Below are 9,303 nucleotides of genomic sequence, written 5' to 3'. Positions count from 1 at the left end.
AGGGAGACCACTGTTGTAATCCCTGCTGTAATAGGAAAATGGAGAGTGTTTCCTCAGGGGAAGGCCATGAGTAGCAAAAGCCAATGCTATGCAAAATCCCCCCAAAAAACTGAAAATGTTTTGTGTTTTTTTTCAGCTGTTTTTCACTTCTGCGTTTTTCTCTATTTTGTTCCTAATAAATATATAGGGAAAATGCTCACAATCTACTTTTCTGTCCGCATGTTCCATGTGGACACCACGCGGAGAGCACACGGACCCCATTATAGTCTACGCGGTCCGTGTGCTTTCACTGCACACTGCTTCCCAGTACGTTTGGTATTCCATTCAGGAGGGTCTCTAAGCGGACTCCCCCGAACAGATTACCAAATCAGATGTTAACAAAGCCTTAGCTGCAGAAAAAAAACACATGCAAAACATGTTGAATTTTTTTCTGCCTTCTTGCTTCCCCTATTAATTCTATAGGAAAAACTCTTGCATTTCTGCAACTAAAATAAACATGCAGCATTTTTCCACAGCTCTCTTCTACCCGCAGTGTGCAAATGAGATTAACCAGAATCTCACTCACTTTTCTGGTACTATGAGACGCAATATTTTTGGCTGTTCTGGCATTTTTTTGTTCACACAGCATTTTTACAGATTTTTTTTCCCCCATGGTTTTTTTTTTTTTTTCCTTTAGTGAAATTTATAGAAAAATGTCTAAACAAAAATGCCAGACCTAGATCTAGCAACATTTGTTTGGGAAAAAAAGAAGCTGAAAATGTAAAAAACAAAAAAAAAAAGCCATGTAATTGAAAAGAAGAAAAAAAAAAAAACCGCCATGGAAGATGCAACCCATGCTGTGGAAACAGCTTAGAAAGTTTCTGTTGATTCCAGTTTTAGCCTGAGACCCAAATGGATCCTTAGGCTAAGGCCCTACATTGCAGAAACGCAGATTTTCTCTTGCAGATTTTGCTGCGTTTTTTTTTTTGCCAAACTTAGAAGTGGATTGAGTAGAAGGTAGAAGTAGAAGTACTTCCTATATAAGTTTCCTGTTCTTTTTGCAGCCATTCCTGGGTTTGGCTCAACAAAATACAACAAAATCTGCAACAAGAAAAAAACTGCGTTTCCACAATGTGGGGCCTCAGCTTAAGGGTCCATTCACACGGAGTAAACCCGCGCTCATTTTGGCACAATACACTTGTAAAGAATACACGTGTAAAAATAAGACTCCCATTGACTTCAATGACATTTTTTTACACGTGTAAAAAAATGCACCAAAAAACGTGACATTTTTTTTAATGCGTTTTTTACATGTGTAAAAAATGTCATTGAAGTCAATGGGAGTCTTATTTTTACACGTGTATTCTTTACAAGTGTATTGTGCCAAAATGAGCGCGTGTTTACTCCGTGTGAATGGACCCTAAGGTGTCTTGCAGACGACTGTGGTCGAGATTAGTGTGCTATCCGTGTTTTTTCCAGATAGCACACTGACCCATTCATTTCTATGAGCCCATACACAAAATATAGAACAGTTTCTATTCCTGTCCTATTTTGCAGCCCTGCTTCCATGGCTCCTATTCATTTAATAAAAGGGGCCACAGAAACATGGGCTGTATGGGTTATGGTGTGGGGAGGAAAGAAGTGGGATGCAGGGTGTAATGTGCAGGGGAGAGATTTGGGGTGCAGGGTGTATTGTGTGAGGAGGAGAGATGTGGAGTGCAGGGTGTACTGTGTGGGGGGAGAGATGTGGAGTGCAGGGTGTACTGTGTGGGGAGGAGAGATGTGGAGTGCAGGGTGTACTGTGTGGGGAGGAGAGATGTGGAGTGCAGGGTGTACTGTGTGGGGAGGAGAGATGTGGAGTGCAGGGTGTACTGTGTGGGGGGAGAGATGTGGGGCGCAGGGTGTACTTGTGTGGGGGGAGAGATGTGGGGTTCAGGGTCTACTGTGTGGGAAGAGATGTGGCGTGCAGGGTGTACTTGTGAGAGGAGAGAGATGTGGGCTGCAGGGTGTACTGTGTGAGAGAAGAGAGATGTGGAGTGCAGGTTGTACTCTGTGGGGAGGAGAGATGTGGAGTGCAGGGTGTACTGTGTGGGGGGGAGATGTGGAGTGCAGACTGTACTGTGTGTGGGGGGAGAGATGTAGGGTGCAGTGTGTACTTGTGTTGGGGGAGAGATGTGGGGTTCAGGGTCTACTGTGTGGGGGGAGATGTGGGATTCAGGGTCTACTGTGTGGGAGAGATGTGGGAGAGATGTGGGATGCAGTGTGTACTTGTGTGGGGGGAGATATGTGGGGTGCAGGGTATACCCACAGAGAAATGAATGGGAATGAGTGGAGTCAATTTAGAAGTGGGTGAAGCTAAATATGTTGCAGTGCGCATAGCACACCCACATTTTTTCCCTCTTTCTGTCCTTTAAAAGTTGGGAGGTATGATTATACTGTGGGGGGGGCACTGTGGAACATATAACATTATATGGGAGCCACCGTGGAGCTTATAATGCTGTGTGGAGGCCACTGTCGAGCATATAATACTATCTAGGGGGCCACTGTCGAGCATATTATACAGTGTAGGGCCCCGTAGCCATCACTATCAAGAATTTGCTGTGGGGAAGGGGTAGGGGGCCCTGGACAAAAGTTTGCAAAGGGGCCCACAAATCTTTAGTTACACCACTGTATATATGCATATTATGTCCCAGGGTGATATTAAAATAAAACTATAAAAAATGTTTAAAATACCCCAATAAAACATGTAGATAAATAAAGCACTTACTTGTAGATTGTGAAAGGCATGCATTAAAACAGATTGCCAGAGCAAAGGCTCCCAGCAAAAAGTGAATTGTGCCCATGTTGTTTGATGAACCCCTGCTATAAAAGAAAAAATACAGATGTCTGTTTTGTTCTGTAAGGCAATCCTTAAAAAAACATCAGAAACAGGACGCATCTTGTTGAAGCAGACTGTCAAAAAAACCTGAACTTCTAAGCAGCCATGTTGAAATGAATATCACAGCCTTACTAATAGTTTGTATAAATCTGGACAGGCAGTGTGAAAATATGTAAGGATTTATGCCAGGCAGTAGTTGGATGATAATTCTGCCATATCATTAGACCGTCCATTCTAAGTTTATACTTTGAGCATCAATTTTATGTCAATCTTCATACATTTAAGTCACATCCTTTTCCTGAGAATCCACACTCATATGTCTGGCAAGTGAAAAATTTTAGCCCAAACCAGATGAGCTAAGATGCACATGTTTACTCCAGAATCTAGTCATAACCACAATAGTAAATCTGTTCAATAAATGGACATGATGACTGTTGCAAAAATGGTGGTCACAAAGCTACTTTGTGATATTTGTGTAAGTAGAGCCTAACTTTATTATTATAGAAGCTAATTTTGCTACTATAAATTTGTTAATATATTCAAATTATCTTTAACCCCTTAAGGACCCAGGGTAATTTATATAGTAATGATCAGTAACTTTTTTCATATTTTCCTTCCCCACCTTCCAAACTTTATAACTTTTTTTATTTTTCTGTCGACATAGCTATGCGAGGGCTTGTACTTTCCTTTGGTACCATATTGGGGTACATATAATGTTTTGATTAGCTTTCACAATTGTAGTTTAATTTTTTCCATTTTGATTTTATGATGTTCATTCTGCATTAAAAATGACATGGCTTTGTCTGGCAGGTCATTACGATCACGGCAATAACATATTTATATATTGTTTTACCACATTTACAAATAAAATTTCACTTTTTGATTGTGAATGAGGGGGTCATTGTATTCTGACGCCTATAACTTGTTACTGTTTGGCTGACAGAGATAAGCAAGGGTCCAATCACACGGAGTAAAGTGGCGCTGATTCTGGCACGATAACTCGTGACAGAATCAGCGCTGATAAAAAGACTCCCATTGAGTTCAATGGGTTCTGTCTTCCATGCGGAACACATTGAAATTTCTTTTATTCTTTTATTTATTTATTCTTTTATCTTTTATTTCGAGTTATCATGCCAGAATCAGCGCCACTTTACTGCGGGTGAATCGACCCTTAGGGCTCTTTATTTGTGGGGCAAGTTCTACTTTTTGATCCCTTTTTATTGCTATTTTTTGGGAAAGCAAGGTCACCAAATTATGATAGTGTACGTAGCGATATATATATATATATATATATATATATATATATATATATATATATATATATATATATAGTATATATATATAAATTTTTCTTTAACAGCATTCGCGGTACAGGATAAATAACACTACTTTTGGATAGTGGAGGCCCATACACACATAGGAATACCTAAGATGTTTGTTTGTTTTTATTTACATTATATGTCTTTTTAAATGTAGAGATGTTTTGTTTTGTTTTTTAACTTGTTGTTGTTTATTTTTTATTTTTAACTTTTTTTTACTGTCCCACAAGGGAACTTGAAACTGGGATCTCTGATTCCCAGCGCAATGTATTACAACCTGCTCACATGGACAAATTTTGGTTGTTTTTTGCAGACCAAACACATTAAAACATGTGTACATAAGTATCCACAAAAAATACATGATATGCTGACATCTGAATAAGATCATACAATGACTCTGAAAGACCATATTTTCCCATAAAAAATATCATACTTTAAATATTTAAAGACATTTCTTTTGCACGGACACAAACTTGGACATGCAGGACTTTGTCAATCCCAAAAAAATGGTTTCCAGGTGGAGGTGCCGCATACGAATACTGGCGGTTTGCTTTAAAAACCCTTTCAAATGAATGGGTTTTAAAACTGACCGCCGTCAAGCTGTCCCCTATCCAGTGTCTCCAGGGATTAGGACGGAAGCACAACAGACTGACACGGGTGCAAGTGTGAACACCCCCTAAGCTAAGGCCCCAGCAAAAAAACGCTGTGGGAAAAAAACACAGCAGCAACACATTGAAGTTTTTTCCCACAGCGTTTTTCTTCTGCGGGCTGTCTTGTTTTTCAGCAGTGTGTGAATGAGATTTTGCAGTCCAAATGCAGGGACTGTAGAAAGCCGCAGTTTTTTCTGCAGCGTTTTTGCCGCAGCCAAACTGTGGCATTTACACCACATGGGGCCCTGGCCTAAAAGACAGTCTAAGACATTTGATTTGCAAACTTTAAAAGAAATTTCAACCAAATATCAAATGTATTTCAATGACAAAAATTAAAATAGCAAAATGCCTTTAAAATGATAGATTTTTTTATATTAAATATCTAATTCAGCTGTTAGCAATACTATGGTTACATACACGCTGGTCTATAGAAGTTATGCACTGCTTTGAGAAACAATCTGCATTAGGCTAAAGCGCAACACACTTTTTTTCCCACAGCGTTTTTTCTCACAAAGTCCATAGAGTTTTCCTCTGCAGATGTTCTGCTTCTGTTACACCTATACGGAAATCACCAGCTTTTCCATAGATAGAATTGACATGCTGTGGTTTACAAAAACTGTAGCATTTTCGATGCAGATTTTTTTTCTGCAATGTGTGGATGGGATTAGCCAGAATCCCATCCCCCTCGCAGGTATTCGTAAAATTCAGCGTTTTAACATGGCACCGCTGTGTGGGGCTCGCAACGTGGGGACCCAACCTTACAAAGTTTTTGCACTTTACATGCTAGAGTAAAGTAAGGCTGTGTTTACATTGTGCTTCCTTAAGAACTGCACGCAGTATTTAACTTTATGTCTCAAAACAAATATAAAGCAAGGTCTCACTTCTCTGTTCTGCTAAATTCACTCCTGGCATTAGCTCAAAAAACTCCAGAAAAATCTGCAACAGACGAAAGCTGGGTTCACATGTTGCTTTTATAAATCAATAACTACATGTTTTTGTTTTCTTTTTTATCCTTTTTTTGTCATTTGCAGTGATGAACAGCAAGTTGCGATGCAATTCATTCGAGTAGCACATTTCTACTATGCCAGTAATCCAGAGATATTTTATTTCATTGCTATGAACTCACAAGTGAAATTGGTATTACTGCAATTCAAAAAAAAAACTGCATGTAAAAAAAAAAAAGCAAAATGTGAACCCTGCTTTAGTAAAACAAACAATCAAAAAAAAACCATGTAAAGCCAGTGTTCCAGCCAAGCATTTGTTACATGCTTAGATCCCTTACCTTGCTTCAGTTGTGTCCCCTGTCACAGTCACCGGTTCATCTGGTCAAGGACTTAAAGTCTTTGCAAGATGAAAATGTGGAGTGGAGACATTTCACCAATCAGTATTTGTGACCACACCTGGGATAACAGAAATAGCACAAATAGTGGCATACATACTCCTCTAGCCTAAGGCCATTGGCTACACAGTCTCACCATCTTGCTACGTTAGTATCAATCTCACATGTCTCAGAGAGCCCTAGAGGCAAAATATTCAAACAACTAAGGAAGGAAGATATGATTTATCTATGATAGCTGTACAGGTGTATTTGACATCACACACAATATAGTTACTGTATATGAGTGCACGAGGGTATATCTGTATGTATATACGTTGGTATTGTTTTTCATATACATTTCATGCACTTTATTTTCACAATTCTTGCCATTTTATAGGATTGGGTTTCATCTTTGGCATCTTATTAATTTCACTAATATTTTTTCTTTTATTCACTTCACTTATATGTGTGTGTGTGTGTGTGTGTGTGTGTGTGTGTGTGTGTGTGTGTGTGTGTGTATACATATGGGTATATCCATATATGTGTTTGTGTTCATATTAATTTATGTAAAAGTAAAAAGTCACCATTTTACACATTTTACCCTTTTTCATAACCTAACCTAAAACAGTATTTACCTCCCTTTCTGCATATTAGCAGACTTTTGGAAGCCATCATATATTGGGAGCCAATAGTGAATTTTCTTAGTTTTTATCTATTTAGATTTCATCACTATATCGAAGGACACATACATTAATGGATCTCTGCATACTGTTACATGATATGCCACATGCATTAAATGCAATGGGTGCTCGCATTACAATGGCCACAGGATACAATATTGTCAACATACAATGGTCTTTTCTGGACAATTGTAACTTGAAGTCGTACTCAACATACAAGGCTTGGGGTCCACTCACGGAGGAAAATGGTGAGGAATTTGGTGTGGATCTTCAGCGCTGAAAAAAAAAGCCTCCCATTGACTTCTGACTGCTAGCAGAAAAAGGAACCCTCAATGGGAGGCTTTTTTTTCAGTGCTGAAATTCTACACCAAATTCCTCACCATTTTCCTCCATGTGAATGGACCCCAGTACTGAAATGTATGTATATACGTATAGGCTCTATTAGCCAACCTACAGTATAATGGGGTGCATCATCTATTCTTATCAGGGCTATGACAAAGCTCCTGTCAGCATTATAATAAAGCAATTTACAGCTTCCAGCAGCTCTTTCTGAGTTTTATTTGTGTTTATTATCTATATCTCTATTAATTATTTAATGATTTTTCTTTAATCTCTGTTTTTTCATATTTTTGATCTTTGAACAACAGGCAAAAATGCCATTGCAGAAACGCTGCAGCTAAAAAAAAAAAAAAAATTTAAATAAAAATAATTTTTCAGTATCTGCAAAGTGGATGGGATTCTGGTTAATCGCCTCCACACACCGCAGGAAAAAAACCACAGCGGCAAATCACAGCAATGTGAATTATACATGCGGAGATGTGATGCTTTTCTGCCACAGTGTTATTTTGCTGTGTTTCACTATCAGACCTGAGCCTAGGGCCTGTTCACACGGAGTAAACGCGCGTGTATTTTGGCAAAATACACGTGTAAGAATAAGACTCCCATTGACTTCAATGCCATTTTTTTACATGTATAAAAAAACACATAAAAATACATGTCAAAATACACGTGTAAAATGTCATTGAAGTCAATGGGAGTCTTATTTTTACACGTGTATTTTGCCAAAATACACGCGTGTTTACTCCGTGAGAACGGGCCCTAAGTCTTTTACCTTCAAGACCCATAAGGACCTATTCCAAAATCAGAGTCCATTTATGTGTGATTTTTTTTTTTTTGACTAATAGATATGGCATGCTTTGTAAAAAAAAATAGATGGTAAATACAATAGATCACACCCTGTATCACACCTTAGGGCGTCAGTGTGAGTCCAATACCACATCACTCATACTCTCAAAATAAAAAAGAAATACACCCTCATAGAAATGTCAGGCGGGTTTATAACCGCATGCAGTTATGTCTCAGCTATGTAGATAATTACAGATGTGAACTAAGTAGAAACTGGCCACAAGAGGGCGAAAGGCTGAGGTCCCACATTCCGGAAAAGCTACACAGTCAGGAGTGCGTTGAGCCGCAGTGATACGTACAATTGCTTTTGTATTGCTTTTGCATACCAGGGATGCAGATAGAAAGCTGAGCCCATGACATCGCACTGGGGAGAAGTATAAAGTCAAGCACCTTATGCATGGCAAGTTGGACAGGCCTGGTGGCAAGGTAGATGGTTTTGAGGGCGAGACTGGCGTTGATCCTGTAGATACCTGTAATGGTCCAATACATTCTATGCCTCTGTAGTCCGGACTTGGCAAGTTATTGACTTTATACCTAAACAAGTTCTCGAAAATTGTTAGTTAGTCCCTGAAACTGTTTGTATCTTGATGGATGGCTGAGGGAAGGTGTTCAACCGCTGTCCATGAATTTACCTTGTGACCCGGGCAAATCTCCCACTCCTACCTGAGTTTGTTTATTATGGTTTCACGGCCATTGAACCTTTGAAAGTGACTTAGAATACAGTTATGACTGAGATGCACATTCGTTCCATATGGGAGAGGCGTGCATTGCAAAGTACCCGAAAAACGATGTCCCAAAAATATCTATAGCTATTAATACAGTTGTTTTACGATTTTGGTGTCGTCTTATATTAAGTCACTATTTGGCAAAGCAATCTGATTACCTCAGTGGATATGTCTGTGGCTTCTGCTCCATGGTTCATCTGTCAGATCTGCCCGATTGATAGCCTGTGCTAGGCAACACAGTGATATACTGTCTTTCGTTGATTGTGGGCCTAGACTGTGTAGACACGATCATGCTACATGAGAAAATCAATTCCACCATTTCTGATACCCATCTGAACTCCCGGAAGGGGATGGCCGACAAGGGGAACGGGGAGGGGGGAGGGGGCGGGGTGGTTCCGGAGGAGGCTTTGAAAGACGGAAACTTTTATACCAGGTGACAGCAAATTCCATCCTTGAAGTCTTGAAGCCAGTGAATCTGCATTTAGTTTTGACAAACGTAAGTCCTGGACCAAGTCATTCAGTTCTGACTGTATTATGAGAAGAGGCTCACCAGACATACATGGCTCAAA

The sequence above is a fragment of the Leptodactylus fuscus genome, chromosome 2, assembly GCF_031893055.1.
Source record: "Leptodactylus fuscus isolate aLepFus1 chromosome 2, aLepFus1.hap2, whole genome shotgun sequence".
Classification (NCBI taxonomy): Eukaryota; Metazoa; Chordata; class Amphibia; order Anura; family Leptodactylidae; genus Leptodactylus; species Leptodactylus fuscus.
This window is presented reverse-complemented; position numbering follows the sequence as displayed.